The following is a 20741-nucleotide window of genomic DNA, read 5'->3' as shown; positions in this document are numbered from 1 at the left end:
TGTGATGGATAGCCCAATGCCATAGAGTTTTCTTCATCAAATCATGTGTGATGTAGTTGAATAAAAGCAAACAATTAACCCAGGCAGAGCGTGTGTGATAGTTACACCTATCACATACGAGCCTATACATAAAACAGTGTGGGATGTATATACGAACGAAAAAGTTTTCCCTGGGTTGACACTGTGGGATGTACATACGAACTGAAATGTTTTCCCTGGATTGGCTGTGTGGGATGTACGTAAGAACAGAAACGTATTTGACTGTGTGGAAGTTACATAACAAATGGAAATGTTTGTATGGGACTGACTGTGTGGGATGTACTTACGACTGGAACTGATTGGTCCTGTATAATCATAGTTGTTCGCTTGCCCGTCACACACGACATCATTTTGCCAAGCGTGTGTGCCAGGAGGGTCTATCCCCGATGGTTTCTGGGTCGTGTGGGAAGGACCCCCCTATCGCAGTCACTCACTAGGCGACGGTTCAGAATGCCATCGCGGAAAGGGGTTAAAAATCGTTTGTATAGCACCTTGCTGTACCAGTGAGCAAACCTGATAAAAATCCTAAATTTATCTTTGTATTGATTTAAATAAGGACTTTATGAATATATGAGGAGAAAACTAACAACATGAGTGAACCATAGCAATCTAGATGGTATTCGAAATTGAAGGATGTGGAAATATTTGACACCTTTGCAAAAAAGCCTCAGGGTTCTCGGTAGCGTTTTGATATGGATGATGGGAAGGTGGTGACCTCGTTTCGTCATGTCGTATGCCAATTCCGGGGAGGGAAACCTACCGCCGGGAGGGATCTAGATCCAGATGAGAGGATGGAGATGAAGGGGAAGCGTGATTTTATGAGCGGGGGTTGTTGTGAACAAGTAAAGAGATATTTAGATGGCAGGGTGGGGAAAATTTAGCGAGTCAATTAGAAAATACGGTGGGACGGGGGAAAATTGGGGGAGGGCGTGGGGGCGCGGGAAACGAAATATTGGAGGGAACCCAAAAGTTTGAGTTTGATCGTTCACCTTCATAACAAAAATTAATCCAACACAAACATAGGTCTAATAATGTGGAATTTCTCGACTATGCTTTTATTGACCGTATCAACGAGGTCAAAATGTTTCTTAATGCATGTAACTATTTTGGTTGATGTGTGCTTTCAAAATGTGCAACACACAATTAAAATGGACCGGTTTTATGATGGACAACCTTTTTCGTTGAGAACATGCCACGGATCATTTCTTACAAGTGTCTTGGTCATCTCAAGTTTATGAACATCACGTTTCAACTTGCCAAGTCATGATATTTATGCAACACCTAACATGTATACCATCCCAACTTTGTGTGTGCATCGGTTCTTCGGGATGTATGCAACACAAAGGCTGGTCTAGAAAAGTGGAATTTGTCATTGGGTCTTATAGTGACCGTATTAGTGAGGTGAAAAAGTCATACTACCAGTCTCAACTATTTGGTTAATGTGTGCTTTCAAAAACTTTGATCGCCCATGTGTGTGTGTGTGTGTGTGTTACTCGTGATCAAAATGGATAGGTTTATGATGCACGAACCCTTTTCGTTGTGGATGTGCCATGTACAATAATGGACATGTATCATGTCTTCTAGCATTGCCCATATCAAGATTATGAACCTCACATTTGAACCTCCCAACCCCGATCTTGACTCACAAAAATAACACCTAATATGTATGATCGTTATGAAACACCAACCGAGAGACTACCATCTAGTGTGCACTTGTTCTCCATGATGTAGAAAACACACTATATATGATTTCCAGAGTTAGTTTATCTGTGCCATTGAAAAGGTTGATCAACCATGTTGTCCATGTCACATGGATAGGACACCTGGTACGAGTTGAAATCATGGAGCCATGGTTCCAGCAAAGTCATCACCTCTCATTAGTTACCAACATAAACATAGCAATTTCAATCGAGCCATCAACTAGTCTCCCAAGTTATTATATTATTAGATGGAACAGAAGTTGAAGAAATAGTACATAAGCAACATGAAACACCTATACATAAAAATTACTCAATATAGTTGCAACTAACAAGTAACTAAACCATCTTATGACAATTTCCATGCATGTCATCTCATCAACCACACTACTTTTATTTCTCTCAACATGCATGAAAAATACTTACTTACATTGTATAAATATTTCACAACTTCATAATAACCAACAACAACAACAACAATGCCTTTAGTCCCAAAAAAGTTAGGGTAGGCAGAGGTGAAATCCATAAATATCTTGTGACTAACTGATTGCTTTGGTACATGGATAGCAAGCTTCCATGCACCCCTGTCCATAGCTACTTCTTTGGTGACACTCCAATCCTTCAGATCTCTCTTAACGGACTCCTCCAATGACAAATTCGATCTACCCCGACCACTCTTGACATTCTCTGCAGCTTTAGCCATCCGCTATGCACTGGAGCTTCTGGAGGCTTGCGCTGAATATGCCCAAACCATCTCAGACAATGTTGCAGAAGCGAGTTCCTATTTTGTCTATTTTATAGTTTCGCAGGAAAACCGTACCAGACAAAGTCCAAATGAGATGAAACTTTACGGTGATTTTGTCTGGGTTTCGCCGCCGCAAGCCTTTGTTCTTCTCTGATCCCATCTGGATGCCTGCATCAGTAATTTGCCAGAGGGGGAATCGATCACAGAGGGCTTGTACAATAACCTTGCCGCCTCTCCAATCATGCTTCAGTAGTACCTCATAGGACCAATGGATCCATCGCAGTAGCTAGATGGCTCTCTCTCTGATCTTAAATACAATGTTCTCTTCAGAGATTTACATGATGTAATGTTTTGCGGTGCGTTTGTTGGCATCCGATGAATTGTGGGTTTATGATCAGATAGTTCATTGAGAGTAATTGAGTTATTTCTGAATTTTATTATGTGTGATTGTTATAGCTTTGTATTTCTCTCTGATCTATCCATTTAGTTTGGCTGACTAGGTTTTTTTATCTTCAATGGGAGAGGTGCTTTGTGGTAGGTTCAATCTTGCGGTGTCCTCACCTCGTGACAGAAGGGTTAGCGAGGCACGTATTTGTATTGTTGCCACTAAGACTAAGTGTAAAACAATGGGGCTCGATCATATTGATTGGTTTTATTTGGTCTTCATTATGTCATCATGCTTAAAGCATTACTCTATTTGTTCTAAACATAATACGTAGAGAGGCAAGCATAGAAGCACTTTTGAGGTGGAGTAATAGTAGTTGATGCAGATGGATGTTGGTCTACTTGTCACAGGCATATCTATATACCTACTATTAAAGGGAATAGGTATTCTTAGTTTGGTTTAGTCCCTTTCATTTGGTTTGAGTGCATGTTTAAGTTTCGTATTGTTGGCTCGTACACATGCTAAGCTATCCGGGCCAGATACTTGTATGTTCATGAGCCTTTTACGGGCTTTCATACAGACCACAAAAAATAATTGGGTCCAAATAAACAAACATTGTGGGAATTGAACACATGACCTCCTGTCTGGATCTTCGATGTAGCAGCCAACGACCTATAAGCCATTCACATTTACTAATCCCAACTCGTTCTACATATACGAGTGGCAGTCCTCATGTTTAGGGTGAGCTAATTAAGCGAATGAGCTTACTAAATGTGGCTAATTTTTCTCGAATACGCACAAGCATGTGTATCATATATTGATAGAAGCAGAGGCAAAGAAACCAGATGCAAGCCTTTCGGCCATTACAATGCCAATCACATGGATTAGTAGCCACATCCACAGAACACACCCACCATGCATACTACAATACATGCTCGACCTAGATCAATGTGACACCCAAGTTTTTATTTGGTTTTTTTTCAAAAGATTTCTATTTGACTTGAGGGGAGTGATTTAAATTTTTCCTTTAAGAGAACTCTCACCCTCAAATAATTTTCCTTATGGCAAAAGTTTTATTTGGATTCACCCAAGATCTGCCTTTGGTCTTGGAAGTTCTTGCCTTTCATTTGGACTCAAGACAAAATGTTTTTCTTTTGGGGAAGATAACTTTTGAAAACCTTTTTGAATTTTGCACTATGGCTTTTGGAAAATCCTTTGCCACTTTCAACAATTCCTTCTTGCCATGGCATTAGTGCAAATCCTCTCTCCTAACCACTCCCTCACCTCTGGATCATGATTTGCATCAAATCCAGCAAGTTGAACCTCCCCATGTGATTATTTCCATTCAAATTATATTCAAACAAATTTCTGTCTTCTATTCTACCACTTGGAGATTTACAAAGGAACTCCATTTTCTGTTTTGATTTTTGCCCCCAAACCAACTCTCCTCCCTGGTCCTTTGTACCCTCAACCTAGAACCATGAAGATCCACTGGTCTTCAGTTCAAAATTTTCAAACTACACCTGCTGCAAGTTTGGACCAGATTTGTCAAATTTGGTGAAATTCATTTCAAACCTTCTGCAAAAATTACAAGTAAAATCAGGCAGCCTCTGGGTGCATTAAGTGGTCATCTCACCAAGTTACAGCTCCAGAAAAATTTATCTCATAGCCTAAACCTTTTGTCGAACACCTGCAGTGCACTGTCTTTGTCAAAGTTCAGAAAGTTCAGAGATTCAGTCAGTGGCTGCTGTCGTTTTCTTCAGAGGAGGACATCGATCTCGCCAGTGCCACCGCGTCGCCTTGCTCCTCGTCCCCGCCCCCTTGTTCCTGCACCGCACAAACGCCTGGCGTCTTGCGGGCGTCGGCGACGAGCAGCAGAAGGTGCGCCGCCCCGTGACTGACGCCGGCGGCGGCTTTGCGGACGCCAGCGGGAGACACGGCACCGACGACGCCACCCAGCGCCGCCCAAACCACCGGAGCTCGCCGCGTGGCCTTCCACTCCCCCGAACGCGCTGCCGCTCTCGTCGTGAACCGCAGGGCGCGGAGCGCGCTCTCTGCCGCCGTTGAGCCCGTGCGGTCACCTCACCGTGGACCGACGCCATTACGCTAAGACCGACCCCGTTTAGCTGCAAAACGAAACCAGTAACCTCCACTGATGCTGCCCGGCCGCTCAAACCCCCTGCCAATCCACTCCTCCGCCGTAATCGCTCGCCGGAGATTCTCCGTTCACGGCCACCCCGCCGATCTGCCTATAAATAGAGGCCCCGAGCTTCAACTCGAGCACCCACCAGCCCTGCACTCCCCCTAGAGCACGCCTAGCCACTGGAAGAGCCCGAGGAGGTCTCCTTCCTCGACTCCGGCCGCCGCGACCCGCCACGGGATCCAGCCCGATTCGCCCCCGTGTGTGCTCCTCCACCTCCATTCTCTTGCCAGTAGCTTCACCATGCATCCCCCTTTCTGACCCGCACTTCAATTTGAAGCTTGCAGCCCTCCACCGGAGTCCCCCATCCTCACCCGAGCCGCCGTCCGCCGGAGAAAGTGTCGTCGTCTACGTGGTGCTCCCCGTTGGACGAGTCCACCACCCACCGACGCGGAAGAGGACGCTGAAGCTCTTGGTACCCTCCGTTCCTCCTAACTCGCCGTGGTTCGACACCGGCGTCCACCGCAGTCTTCGGGCGCCGGCGAGCTTTTCAAACCTGACATGTGGACCCCGCGTGTCAGCCTCTGTTCTTTTATTCGCGAACCGTTTTTTGTTGGCGCCTTCGGGCAGAATACGTTTTCTCCTTTGCGCTTGTGCATTCCCAACCGAAGCGTTTTCTGTTTTCTCAGTTAAAACCCTGGAACTTTTCTGTTTCATTACAGATAAGTCCCTGGACAGAAACTGTTATAACTTTTTAATAAAAAGGTATTTTTGAGTGATTCTTTTTCTGACAATCTTCAAATTTTGTCTAGTTTTTTATGGGGTTTATTTGAAAAATATTTGGAAAAGTTTCTGTGCATGTGTTGGTTTTCACGTTAGTACCCGTTTCGTGATTGCCGTAGGTTCCGGGAGAGGTGACGGAGCCGCGAATTTCGCCGAGCTAGACTCCGACTTCTCCGAACCAGGCAAGCATGTTTTGAACATTTGATATGACAGGTGTTTTACATGTTCACGTGAGAGTTTGTGCGTGGCAAATGAGTGTCGGTAAATACCTCATTGCTTGTAAGGCAACGACCCGGTTGTTCCAAAGTTGCGATGACCTCTGATGAGAGGTGGCCTAATCATGTGGTGACATGAAGGGCAGCAAGATGGTACTGTTGTAGCATACCAGCCTTGCGTCATCCAACTTTCTTCGACGTTAACGTGGTTGGAGCCACGTTATCGATCTTTTCCCGCATGTTCCAAAGTTGCGATGACCTCTGATGAGAGGTGGCCTAATCATGTGGTGACATGAAGGGCAGCAAGGTGGTACTGTTGTAGCATACCAGCCTTGCGTCATCCGACTTTCTCCGACGTTAACGTGGTTGGAGCCGCGTTACCGTTCTTTCCCCTTTCCGTGCTACCACATGTCTCATTGCCAGGATGCGGTTTAGTAAGTTGGTAACCTCTTTCCGTGTACACACCAAACAGAGAGGCCGGGATGATGGTACCTTGGCCCAGGATTAAAGCCAGTCATTCGGTCAGGGGGCATGGGTGTTTCCGGTTGGGACCGAGAGGGGGGGCACCCCCTTAAAGCGCGCGTATAGAAATTTGATCCCATGCTAAGCGAGGTTGTAGCCTCCCCGTCTCAAGGTTTTTCTTGAATGTTGCCGAGGGTGATCCCTGGCTTCGGATGGTTAAATTGGGTGTGTACTGGTTAGACGTGTTTCTTCCAAAACACCGTAGACGGAACTAGTCCCCGTGACTACTGAAATCCGTTGGATGTGGTTAAGTACAAACTCTGCAAAGTCAATTCTTTCCAAATCATCGTATCCATGATCAAGCAGTGTAAGTAGTATATCCATATCTATCTGTGTGAAAAACTTGTCCCCGGTGAACAAGCTCAAGTGGTAAATTCAGATTTATTGTTATTCCTGTGGATGGACTAACTTCATATTTGTCTCATGCTTGTGATAATTTATGTTCCCGACTATTGTATTAATGAGTTGTGATATAAGCCCTTTATGAGACGTCGCGCAGACGTCCGACTGTGGCGTGTACTCGTTTCTCACTTTAAATATAAGCCCTTTATGTGATGTCGCTCAGACGTCCGACTGCGGCATGCACTGTCTTTATTTTCTGTTATAAGCCCTTTATGTGGTGTCGCCCCGACGCCCGACTGTGGCATTATTATTCCGCATTTTCCGCTCGAGGAGTCTTTCAGACACTCATTTGGCACCCGCATTAATATTCCGCATTTTCCGCTCTAGGAGTCCTTCCGACACTCGTTTGGCACCCGCATTAATATTCCGCATTTTCCGCTCGAGGAGTCTTTCAGACACTCGTTTGGCACCAGTATTACTATTCTGTAGTTTCCGCTCGAGGCGTCATTCAGACCCTCGCTTGGCACCTAGTATTTATTACCGCTATGTCTAATCGCACCGGTTAACTTGTTCATATGCTTCATGTTTACATTTGTTATATCTTATGTCCGAACTGTCTTGCGAGTACTTTCATAGTACTCACCTGGCTTGTTGATTTGGCCAGATGTTGACGAAGGCGATCTCTTGGATGAAGAGTTTGATAGCGCGTCCGATGCCTAGAGGAGTCCCAGTCAGTCCTGCGCGATCCCGGACATTGGTCACTTGTATTGTATACGCTTCCACCACCCGCAATAAGTCTCCTCGAGCCTCACTCCGACGCTCGAAGAGCTGTAGTCTTCTAGAATCATATCACTCGCTTCGCGGTGATATTTCCACCACCGTTGTTATCGTAAGTTAGTAGTTTGCCACCCTATCCACCGCCTTGTTTTAGCGGCGTGCATGTAATAAATTGTTGGGCAGTCTCTGCTCAACCTTGTATTATATTTAGAACTCCTGGTATTTTTCTTCTGTGACCAAGATATTGTCTACAAGTGAGAAGGAATTCTTCCTCTAGTCCGTAAAAGGGATTGGTCTCTCAATAAATATTTTATTGAAAAACTGGTCGTGACAAGCTTGGTATCAGAGCCAGGCTGACTGTAGGAAGCCACTAGGTGCGATCGCTAATCGGTTATTAGCGTCTTTTGTGCCTTTTCAGCATTTTTGCAGTTGTAGCTATTTTCTGTTGGTCATCATAAATTTATGACATGACTACTCAGAAATTTTGCCTACTTTTGTAGATGGCTGGCAGCGGCTGTGAGAATCGAGTGTTCACCAACGTGCCCGAGGGGTTTGTCAAGCTCCTTGTCTCCATCACCAAGCTCGCGATCGGGCCAGCAGCTCGCCCGGAGTTCACGCTCTATCAGCACAAGCTCAGTGACGACGTGTCTATGCACCAAGCCGTGGTGCAGTTCAGGGGAGGACGTTCTGCTGCTCGTCACTTCCGTTTTACGGGAAGGGCCATGCCTACGGAGAGGCATGCCATGCAGATGGCTGCCCGCGAGGCGATAGCTCGCCTTCGGGACATCCTTCCTACGATGAAGACTCGTCGCTACCGCTACCTCCCATGCCATGTGCCTTACACCAGCCACTATGCGTTCGCCTGCCATCGGGGAGAACGAGATGAAGCCATCGAGATGGTTGTGGAGTATCTCAAGGCTCTGGAGGAGTCTTTCGACAACCTCGTAGATGATCTTGTGGCTGCCCGCATGGACTTAGTCCGGGGCGGTCCTGCCAGCAGGAAGGAGCTTCTCCACACGGCGCCGCCTCTCACATTCGTCTCATCTTCAGCCTCGTATGCACCGGCCGTTTTTGCCACTGCTCGCCATCTGCCTACCACTGAGGAGTTCGACCGAGTCATCGCTCCTACTCCAGTCAGAGCCGCACCGCCTGCCGCACGCGCTCTACCACCAGTCGCTCCCGCTCCATCACCGCCGCACAGCGTCGCGCGCCAGGAGCCAGCTAGAGAGGAGGAGGTTGATTCTCCTGGACCGCTGAGCCTTGCCATCGGCAAGGGGAAGGAGATCTTCACCATCTCCGACTGAGTGCACCGAGTAGCCACGTCTTAGGCCTGCTTGTATGATGTGTTGTTTTATATGTACGCTAGTTTTTTTAAAATAACATGTCAGGATGTGTACGCGCATCCTGAGTGCTGTATCATGTGTTTGCTTTTCGCATGTAAGTTTTATGTTAAGCACTTCTTCTCCGTGAAAAATCATTTGTGTTTCTTTGAAAACCTTGAAGCCTCTTTGATTATCGCCTTTGCAAGACTTTTCTTGTGCTACACAGTTTTTCTCATGGGTTTTGCAAATAATACCCCAGACTGGAAAAATGTCTCGCCCATGGACTCTCTCTATGCCCAATCAGCCAGAAGAGGTTTACGGGACGCAGACCAGCAACAATTTCACTCAGGGTCAGTCCAGCCAACCAGACAGCAAAGCAGCACTGTCTCAAGTATGCCGTCTCTTCGAGCAAAGCCAGCAACAGCACCAAGAGATGATGAATCATGTCATCAATATGGGAAACCACCGTGAACCCTATCAACCACATTCCAAGTTATCTGAGTTACAGAAGACTCGCCCCTCAACTTTTGCTCACACCGATAGACCGCTGGAAGCCGATGATTGGCTTCGTGAGATTGAAAGGAAACTGATTATTGCTCAGTGCTCAGATCATGAGAAGGTGCTTTATGCACGACACTACCTTACTGGAGCAGCCGCAGCATGGTGGGAAAACTTCCTACACATGCATCCCAGGGAACACAACATCACCTGGGAAGAATTCAAGGAAGGCTTCCGTGGGGCACACATCCCCAGGAGCATCCTAAAGATCAAGAAGAGAGAGTTTGATGACCTAAAGAAAAGAGGCATGTCCGTCACAGAATACAACGGTCAGTTCACCCAGCTGTCTCGTTATGCCTACGACGAGCACATGACAGAAAACAAGAAGATGGAAAAATTCCTGGACGGCCTGGCACCAGCGTTAAGATGCCAACTGATCGTACACACCTTTCCGGATTTTAAGACTCTAGTGGACAAGGCCATCACCTTGGAGAATGAGCGTCGTAGTCTAGAAGATATCCGTAAGCGGAAGAGGGACAAGACGACTCTTGCCCGCAGCAACCGAGGCAAGACTGAGGTCCCAAGGACAGACGCAAGGAGATCCACGACTAATGAGCCAAGGCCCGTCGGACAGTTTCATGCCAGGGACAAGGAGTTCACATACCGTCCAGGGGTCACCTGCTATGCTTGTGGTTAACAAGGGCATTATGCTAAACAGTGCCCGAAGCCGAGAGACTCGGCACCCAAGCCGAACAATGGTGGGAACAATCCAGCCCCCAAGCACAACAACTTCAACCCCAACAACAACCACAGGAAGGGTCACCTGAACCATGTGACCAGGGAAGAAGCGCAGAATGCCCCAGACATCGTGCTCGGTACGTTCCCTGTCAACACAGTACCTGCCACGGTTTTGTTTGATTCTGGAGCTTCCCATTCGTTCGTTTCGAAGAGTTTTGTTTCGCAACACGGTTTTCCGATACTTCCCTTGGAAAAATCTATGATCATCAAGTCCCTCGGAAATAAGCAAATCGCTCAAGGTTACTGCCAAGGAGTGGTCATTGAGTTCGAAGGACTACAATTCCACGCGAATCTCATCGTGTTGGAAAGTAAAGGACTGGATGTCATTTTAGGGATGGACTGGTTGACCACCAACAAAGGATTCATCGACTGTTTCAATCGGACAGTGATTCTCACTCACCATCACGGTAAGACTATAAGAGTTTCCGCTCAAGAAAGGCCACAATCCCAGAAACCAAAATTGAACAAAATGGACATTGCGGAACTGAGAAAAGTTCTAGTGGTATGCGAGTTCCCTGATGTGTTCCCGGAAGAACTACCAGGCATGCCACCAGACCGAGAGATAGAATTCAGCATTGAACTAGCACCTGGCACCGCCCCCATCTATAAAAAGCCGTATAGAATGGCACCCTCAGAATTGGTGGAGTTGAAGAAGCAGATAAAGGAATTGTTGGACAAAGGATTTATTCGAGCCAGCTCCTCACCTTGGGGTTCGCCTGTGTTGTTCGCCAAAAAGAAAGATGGGACACTGAGGCTGTGCATAGACTATCGAGCCCTCAATATGGTCACCATCAAAAACAAATATCCGATGCCACGAATAAATGATTTGTTTGACCAGCTCGCACAGGCCAAGGTATTCTCAAAAGATGATTTGAGATCGGGATATCACCAATTGAAGGTACGGACGGAAGATATTCCCAAGACAGCTTTCACTTCCAGATATGGGTTATACGAGTTTACAGTGATGCCTTTTGGACTAACGAACGCCCCCGCATATTTCGTCCACCTCATGAACAATGTGTTCATGAAATTCATGGACAAATTTGTGGTGGTATTCATTGACGATATTCTGGTTTACTCAAGGACACCAGAAGAGCATGCTGAGCACCTCAGAATTGTTTTGGGAGAATTGAGGAAACATCAGTTGTACGCCAAATTTAGCAAATGCGAATTTTGGCTAAGACAACTTGGTTTCTTGGGCCATATATTGAACCAAGAAGGTGTGGCCGTAGACCCAGAAAAAGTCAAGGCCATACTAGACTGGAAGCCACCCGCGAATGTTACAGATGTGCGGAGTTTCCTAGGAATGGCCGGATATTACAGGAGATTTATTGAAGGATTCTCCACTGTGGCAAAACCTATAACACAGTTACTCAAGAAGGACAAGAAATTTGTATGGACGGAAGCATACGAGCAGAGCTTCCAAGAACTCAAGAAGAAACTGACAACCGCACCGGTCTTAACCGTACCAGACATACGCAAGAGCTTTGAAGTGTATTGTGACGCGTCCCGAAAAGGTCTCGGATGTGTGCTAATGCAGGATGGAAAGGTTGTCGCATATGCCTCCAGGCAGCTTCGAAAACATGAGGAAAATTACCCAACACATGACCTGGAGCTAGCAGCAGTTATACATGCACTCAAGGAGTGGAGGCACTTTCTGTTGGGAAATCGCTGTGAAATATATACGGACCATAAGAGCCTCAAATATATTTTCACACAGCCAGAGCTGAATTTACGCCAACGACGCTGGTTGGAACTGGTCAAGGACTATGACGTCGGTATTCACTACCACCCAGGGAAACCAAATGTAGTGGCCGATGCCCTTAGTCGAAACCCCAGCCCGGACAGTGACGGTCAGCAAAATTTGAGGCCTGAGTTTCAGCGAGAGTTCACTAGGCTCAACATGATGTTAGTCTCTGAGGGCACCGTATCGAACCTGGAGATACAACCCACCCTAGTGGAACAAATCAAGAAGGCTCAACAGGGACATCCCAGTATCGAAGGCATAAAGAAGAAAATGAATCTTAGTAAGACTTCAGAATTCGTCACGGACAGTGAAGGAACATTATGGTACCGAGACAGACTTTGCGTACCTAACATTGAGGAACTCAAGCAACAGATCTTGACGGAAAGCCACACCGCCCCATACTCGATCCATCCTGGAGGAACCAAAATGTACAAGGACATCCAGGAAAGATTTTGGTGGCACGGTATGAAAAGAGATATAGCCACGTTCATAGCTTGTTGCGATTCATGTCAGCGCATCAAGGCCGAGCACCAAAAGCCAGCAGGGCTACTCCAGCCTAACAGGATACCGGAGTGGAAATGGGATGAAATCGGAATGGACTTCATTGTCGGATTACCCCGATCACAACGCGGAAATGACGCCATATGGGTCATCACAGACCGACTAACCAAGGTTGCTCATTTCATTCCCGTGAGGACTACCTACTCCACACAAAGACTGGCAAAACTTTATCTCTCCCGTATAGTTTGCTTGCACGGAGTCCCAAAGACTATAATATCAGACCGAGGCACCCAATTCGTCTCCAAATTTTGGGATCACCTACAACAAGCTCTGGCACGCAACTGGCTTTCAGTATAGCATACCACCCTCAGACCGATGGACAAACGGAACGTGTAAACCAAATCCTAGAGGATATGCTAAGAGCCTGTGTGCTCACCTATGGATCCAGTTGGGAAGAGAGTTTGCCGTATGCCGAATTTGCTTACAACAACAGTTACCAAGCCAGCTTGCAAATGGCACCCTTTGAAGCGTTGTACGGACGAAGATGTCGTACCCCTCTGAATTGGTCAGAAATAGGTGACAGCCGTATCTTCGGCCCAGACATGCTTAAAGAGGCCGAGGAGAAAGTTAAACAAATCAGGGACAGACTCAAGACAGCACAGAGCCGACAAAAGAGCTACTATGATCAGAAGCACCGTGAGGTCAGCTTTGAACCTGGTGATTCCGTATACCTCCGAGTATCTCCTATGAGGGGTCTGCAACGGTTCAAAATTAAGGGGAAGCTAGCCCCAAGATTTATTGGACCATTTTGTGTGAAGGCACGAAGAGGCACGGTGGCCTACCAACTAGACCTCCCCAAGGAGCTGTCAGACGTCCATGACGTGTTCCACGTCTCACAGTTAATAAAATGTGTGAGCAACCCAGAAAAACATGTACCTCATGAGGACATTGATATGCAACCAGATCTCACCTACAGAGAAAGGCCTGTAAAGATTTTAGAAGAGTCTGAACGGACGACCCGTCAGAAAACGACAAGGTTTTCAGGGTTCAGTGGAGCAACCACACTGAGGATGAAGCTACATGGGAAAGGGAAGATTTCCTTCGAGCAGAGTATCCACATCTATTTGAGGATCAGCAGAAATCTCGAGGACGAGATTTTTCCTAAGGGGGTAGGTGTTGTGACACCCAAGTTTTTATTTGGTTTTTTTCAAAAGATTTCTATTTGACTTGAGGGGAGTGATTTAAATTTTTCCTTTAAGAGAACTCTCACCCCCAAATAATTTTCCTTATGGAAAAAGTTTTATTTGGATTCACCCAAGATCTGCCTTTGGTCTTGGAAGTTCTTGCCTTTCATTTGGACTCAAGACAAAATGTTTTTCTTTTGGGGAAGATAACTTTTGAAAACCTTTTTGAATTTTGCACTATGGCTTTTGGAAAATCCTTTGCCACTTTCAACAATTCCTTCTTGCCATGGCATTAGTGCAAATCCTCTCTCCTAACCACTCCCTCACCTCTAGATCATGATTTGCATCAAATCCAGCAAGTTGAACCTCCCCATGTGATTATTTCCATTCAAATTATATTCAAACAAATTTCCGTCTTCTATTCTACCACTTGGAGATTTACAAAGGAACTCCATTTTCTGTTTTGATTTTTGCCCCAAACCAACTCTCCTCCTTGGTCCTTTGTACCCTCAACCTAGAACCATGAAGATCCACTGGTCTTCAGTTCAAAATTTTCAAACTACACCTGCTGCAAGTTTGGACCAGATTTGTCAAATTTGGTGAAATTCATTTCAAACCTTCTCCAAAAATTCCAAGTAAAATCAGGCAGCCTCTGGGTGCATTAAGTGGTCATCTCACCAAGTTACAGCTCCAGAAAAATTTATCTCATAGCCAAAACCTTCTGTCGAACACCTGCAGTGCACTGTCTTTGTCAAAGTTCAGAAAGTTCAGAGATTCAGTCAGTGGCTGCTGTCGTTTTCTTCAGAGGAGGACGTCGATCTCGCCAGTGCCACCGCGTCGCCTTGCTCCTCGTCCCCGCCCCCTTGTTCCTGCACCGCACGAACGCCTGGCGTCTTGCGGGCATCAGCGACGAGCAGCAGAAGGTGCGCCGCCCCGTGACCGACGCCGGCGGCGGCTTTGCGGACGCCCGCGGGAGACACGGCGCCGACAACGCCACCCAGCGCCGCCCAAACCACCGGAGCTCGCCGCGTGGCCTTCCACTCCCCCGAACGCGCTGCCGCTCTCGTCGTGAACCGCAGGGCGCGGAGCGCGCTCTCTACCGCCGTTGAGCCCGTGCGGTCACCTCACCGTGGACCGACGCCATTACGCCAAGACCGACCCCGTTTAGGTGCAAAACGAATCCAGTAACCTCCACTGATGCTGCCCGGCCGCTCAAACCCCCTGCCAATCCACTGCTCCGCCGTAATCGCTCGCCGGAGATTCTCCATTCACGGCCACCCCGCCGATCTGCCTATAAATAGAGGCCCCGAGCTTCAACTCGAGCACCCACCAGCCCTGCACTCCCCCTAGAGCACGCCTAGCCACTGGAAGAGCCCGAGGAGGTCTCCTTCCTCGACTCCGGCCGCCGCGACCCGCCACGGGATCCAGCCCGATTCGCCCCCGTGTGTGCTCCTCCGCCTCCATTCTCTTGCCAGTAGCTTCACCATGCATCCCTCTTTCTGACCCGCACTTCAATTTGAAGCTTGCAGCCCTCCACCGGAGTCCCCCATCCTCACCCGAGCCGCCGTCCGCCGGAGAAAGTGTCGTCGTCTAAGTGGTGCTCCCCGTTGGACGAGTCCACCACCCACCGACGCGGAAGAGGACGCTGAAGCTCTTGGTACCCTCCGTTCCTCCTAACTCGCCGTGGTTCGATGCCGGCGTCCACCGCAGTCTTCGGGCGCCGGCGAGCTTTTCAAACCTGACATGTGGACCCCGCGTGTCAGCCTCTGTTCTCTTATTCGCGAACCGTTTTTTGTTGGCGCCTTCGGGCAGAATACGTTTTCTCCTTTGCGCTTGCGCATTCCCAACCGAAGCGTTTTCTGTTTTCTCAGTTAAAACCCTGGAACTTTTCTGTTTCATTACAAATAAGTCCCTGGACAGAAACCGTTATAACTTTTTAATAAAAAGGTATTTTTGAGTGATTCTTTTTCTGCCAATCTTCAAATTTTGTCTAGTTTTGTATGGGATTTATTTGAAAAATATTTGGAAAAGTTTCTGTGCATGTGTTGGTTTTCACGTTAGTACCCGTTTCGTGATTGCCGTAGGTTCCGGGTGAGGTGACGGAGCCGCGAACTTCACCGAGCTAGACTCCGACTTCTCCGAACCAGGCAAGCATGTTTTGAACATTTGATATGACAGGTGTTTTACATGTTCACGTGAGAGTTTGTGCGTGGCAAATGAGTGTCGGTAAATACCTCGTTGCTTGTAAGGCAACGACCCGGTTGTTCCAAAGTTGCGATGACCTCTGATGAGAGGTGGCCTAATCATGTGGTGACATGAAGGGCAGCAAGGTGGTACTGTTGTAGCATACCAGCCTTGCGTCATCCAACTTTCTTCGACGTTAACGTGGTTGGAGCCACGTTATCGATCTTTTCCCGCATGTTCCAAAGTTGCGATGACCTCTGATGAGAGGTGGCCTAATCATGTGGTGACATGAAGGGCAGCAAGGTGGTACTGTTGTAGCATACCAGCCTTGCGTCATCCGACTTTCTCCGACGTTAACGTGGTTGGAGCCGCGTTACCGTGCTTTCCCCTTTCCGTGCTACCACATGTCTCATTGCCAGGATGCGGTTTAGTAAGTTGGTAACCTCTTTCCGTGTACACACCAAACAGAGAGGCCGGGATGATGGTACCTTGGCCCAGGATTAAAGCCAGTCATTCGGTCAGGGGGCATGGGTGTTTCCGGTTGGGACCGAGAGGGGGGCACCCCCTTAAAGCGCGCGTATAGAAATTTGATCCCATGCTATGCGAGGTTGTAGCCTCCCCGTCTCAAGGTTTTTCTTGAATGTTGCCGAGGGTGATCCCTGGCTTCGGATGGTTAAATTGGGTGTGTACTGGTTAGACGTGTTTCTTCCAAAACACCGTAGACGGAATTAGTCCCCGTGACTACTGAAATCCGTTGGCTGTGGTTAAGTACAAACTCTGCAGAGTCAATTCTTTCCAAATCATCGTATCCATGATCAAGCAGTGTAAGTAGTATATCCATATCTATCTGTGTGAAAAACTTGTCCCCGGTGAACAAGCTCAAGTGGTAAATTCAGATTTATTCTTATTCCTGTGGATGGACTAACTTCATATTTGTCTCATGCTTGTGATAATTTATGTTCCCGACTATTGTATTAATGAGTTGTGATATAAGCCCTTTATGAGACGTCGCGCAGATGTCCGACTGTGGCGTGTACTTGTTTCTCACTTTCAATATAAGCCCTTTATGTGATGTCGCTCAGACGTCCGACTACGGCATGCACTGTATTTATTTTCTGTTATAAGCCCTTTATGTGGTGTCGCCCCGACGCCCTACTGTGGCATTATTATTCCGCATTTTCCGCTCGAGGAGTCTTTCAGAAACTCGTTTGGCACCCGCATTAATATTCCGCATTTTCCGCTCGAGGAGTCCTTCAGACACTCGTTTGGCACCCGCATTAATATTCCGCATTTTCCGCTCGAGGAGTCTTTCAGACACTCGTTTGGCACCAGTATTACTATTCTGCAGTTTCCGCTCGAGGCGTCATTCAGACCCTCGCTTGGCACCCAGTATTTATTACCGCTATGTCTAATCGCACCGGTTAACTTGTTCATATGCTTCATGTTTACATTTGTTATATCTTATGTCCGAACTGTCTTGCGAGTACTTTCATAGTATTTACCTGGCTTGTTGATTTGGCCAGATGTTGACGAAGGCGATCTCTTGGATGAAGAGTTTGATAGCGCGTCCGATGCCTAGAGGAGTCCCAGTCAGTCCTGCGCGATCCCGGACATTGGTCACTTGTATTGTATACGCTTCCGCCACCCGCAATAAGTCTCCTCGAGCCTCACTCCGACGCTCGAAGAGCTGTAGTCTTCTGGAATCATATCACTCGCTTCGCGGTGATATTTCCACCACCGTTGTTATTGTAAGTTAGTAGTTTGCCACCCTATCCGCCGCCTTGTTTTAGCGGCGTGCATGTAATAAATTGTTGGGCAGTCTCTGCTCAACCTTGTATTATATTTAGTACTCCTGGTATTTTTCTTCTGTGACCAAGATATTGTCTACCAGTGAGAAGGAATTCTTCCTCTAGTCCGTAAAAGGGATTGGTCTCTCAATAAATATTTTATTGAAAAACCGGTCGTGACAATCAACCTCATACCAATGGCGATGAGGCAAATCACAGAGCAACCGAGCCGCTTCACACCAATGCCGAAGACCTCTACAACACTACCAAGACCCAAGGATAACACAAACCAACGTACCCCACCCATTGTGCCAAGAAGAAGTCGGCAAGTGGACGGCAGGGCCCGGGTGATCCTAGCGAGGGAGTAGTCGAGACAGCGCCGATGATGGAGTATATTGTGCCTCGAAGGCCCACGCCCAAAGCAGTAGCCGACACTGAACCGAGCCGCACCATCGAGACTCCTCGAGCAACTAGACGATGCCTTCAAGAAGGGAACGACGCCGCCGCAGCCTGGTCCATAGGTCGGACCAAGGGTTTCCCCTGAGCACGAGGAAGGAAGTTGGATCAGGGCCAAAACAACACCTCCAAGGAGGGTACGGCACCCACGGGCGTCGACGTTGCTAGCCTCCATAGACGAAGCAAGGATTTCTCCCAGCCTAAGATTGAAACACCCAAAGTCCACCAGAGCTGCACAATCAGGCCGACTACAGCCATAGGAGGCGTCGCATCATGCAGCACATCAACCACCACCACCTCCGCCATGACCTCGCATGGAGCCTCCGCCATGCACCACTCCCAACTACCACGAACAACGGAAGGACGAATCCACGTGTCGTCATGCCCCGTCCACAAATCGCAGCGGTGCCGGAAACTGCCAAGAGCAGAACCACACGCCATGCGCCCTCGAGATGTGGCGTCGCTGCACCACCTTCCAGATCCATGGCACACCGCCACCACCATGGATCGGCAGCAGCCGGCCATAGTCACCACACATCGGCCAGCCTGCCACACACGGAGGCCCTCCGCGACGAAAACGAGCACCGCCGGATTTTGGCGCTGGCCCCAGACCCGCGGCCTCCACACGAGAAAGCCACCGGTCCGCCGCAACCACCTTGCCACCGCGTCTCCGGGGCCGCCGCCCCGGCTTCCCTACGCTGGCCAGCCGCCGTGACCACCTCGGGTAGAGGACCCCTAAGGAACCAAATCGCCTCTACCTACCTTGCAAGATGACAGCCGCACGCCCCACCAGGACCTCCCGCGATGAGAAGGCAGCCGCCCAGATGAGGAAGGCAGCCGCCCGGATGAGGACAGGCGCCCCGGGTGGACCCCTGTCGAGTCCCCAGCCGCCGAACGCAAAGCAACACCATCTGCGAGGGGGGGTGGATTGCGCCCCGCCACCACCTTCCCAGGGGCGCACGCGGTCTTTGTCAGCGTCCCCTCTGGTGGCGGCGAAGCAGGAAATGTGGGGGGGATCCAGTGGCGGTGCCGCTAGTGTTCCCCTGTGCCGCCGCAGCGGGCGACGCCGGGACGGGGGCTAATTAAAGAAAGGATTATGGGTAAACCGGTGGAATGATTAAAAGAAAGATTGTGGTCTTAATAAATAGAATATTCAAATAAATGAGGCTAATTAAAGGAAGGACTTGAGGTAAAAAGGTAGGATAATTAAAAGTTCAAAAAAAGCTAGGATAATTAAAAGGAAGGATCTCTAAAATTCAATGTGTTTGGGCTACCAAATTAGAAAAATGAAGGATTTGATTGCCGACTAAAACGGGTGAGGACATCATGTTAACTAAAAGAAGGATTATACTTAAATGGAATCAATGTGAGATTATGTCGGACAAAGAAAACATAACATGGCAAAATTCCGTCGTATTTTTTAGGTTCCTTTTATAGAAGGATGCTACGTTGCATCATGTTCATCATAGTGAATCCAGTGTTGTGATACATTATGCTTGCACAAAACATCAAAGATTCCCGTTGCAGATGGATGTCAGTCTACTTGTCACAGGCATAATGCCTATGTACTGATCATGCCATAAATAACATCATAACTATGCACTTTTATATCAATTGTCCAACTGTATGTACCCACTATTTTGTATGTTCTTGGGAGTGATGCCTCTAGTGAAAGCTATGGCCCTCGGGCCCATTCACCTCAAATTACGGAGCCCTAAAACCTTGCTGCAATTTAATTACATTTATTTAGTTCTGCAATTTATATATCTACTAGTATCCGAATTAATCCTTGCAATTAACGAGTACAAGGTTATTCCCAACCCTCTTGCCCGCTTTGGGTGCAAGTATTTGTTTGTGTGTGTGCAGGTACTGACGACCTTTGTTTGTGTGAATCTCCTATTGGTTCAATAAACCTTGGTTCTTTAGTGAGGGAAATACTTTCTACTACTATACTACTTCACCCTTCCTCTTCACGGAAATCCCAATGCCTACCGCAAGTAGCAAGAATAGTTTATGTCGCCGTTGCCGGGGCGACTTCATCAAACAAAGCAAGGTCCCTTCACACATATTTATCATTTACTTGTTCTACTTTTTATTTTCCTTTATTTATCTCATTCAAAATCAAAAATACCAAAAATGTCTTGTTTGCTATCTTGCTTGAATTGCCATTATGTCTCAAGAAAACACGAAGCTGGCATCACTTTATTTACTCATACCAACTAATTTCAAATTTGAAGGATCCAATCGGAAATCTAATGGCGCAACAGGTATGTTTTAAACCCGTTTCTTTAACTGGTTGCTATTGTAACTTCTTGCTCTATGTTGACTTCAGTTTCAATTGTATAAATAGTTATGTTCTCATGTCATGCACATTACAAGTGTTGTTAGTGTTGTGTACTTTCCCACACTTATATTCTGTTTATGCTGCTTTGTCTTAAACGAGTATGACTTGAACTGTGTCTCTATATTTATTTGGCAACATAAACTAGGATGATATGGACAATAAAGTGACCATAGTACATATATATAAGTTTGTTTCATGGTGTTATTATGTACTTCCTCTATTTCTAAATATAAGTCATTTTGAATATTTTAATAAAGACTACGTATGGTTGTTTT

The sequence above is a fragment of the Triticum aestivum genome, chromosome 7D (assembly GCF_018294505.1).
Source record: "Triticum aestivum cultivar Chinese Spring chromosome 7D, IWGSC CS RefSeq v2.1, whole genome shotgun sequence".
Classification (NCBI taxonomy): domain Eukaryota; kingdom Viridiplantae; phylum Streptophyta; class Magnoliopsida; order Poales; family Poaceae; genus Triticum; species Triticum aestivum.
This window is presented reverse-complemented; position numbering follows the sequence as displayed.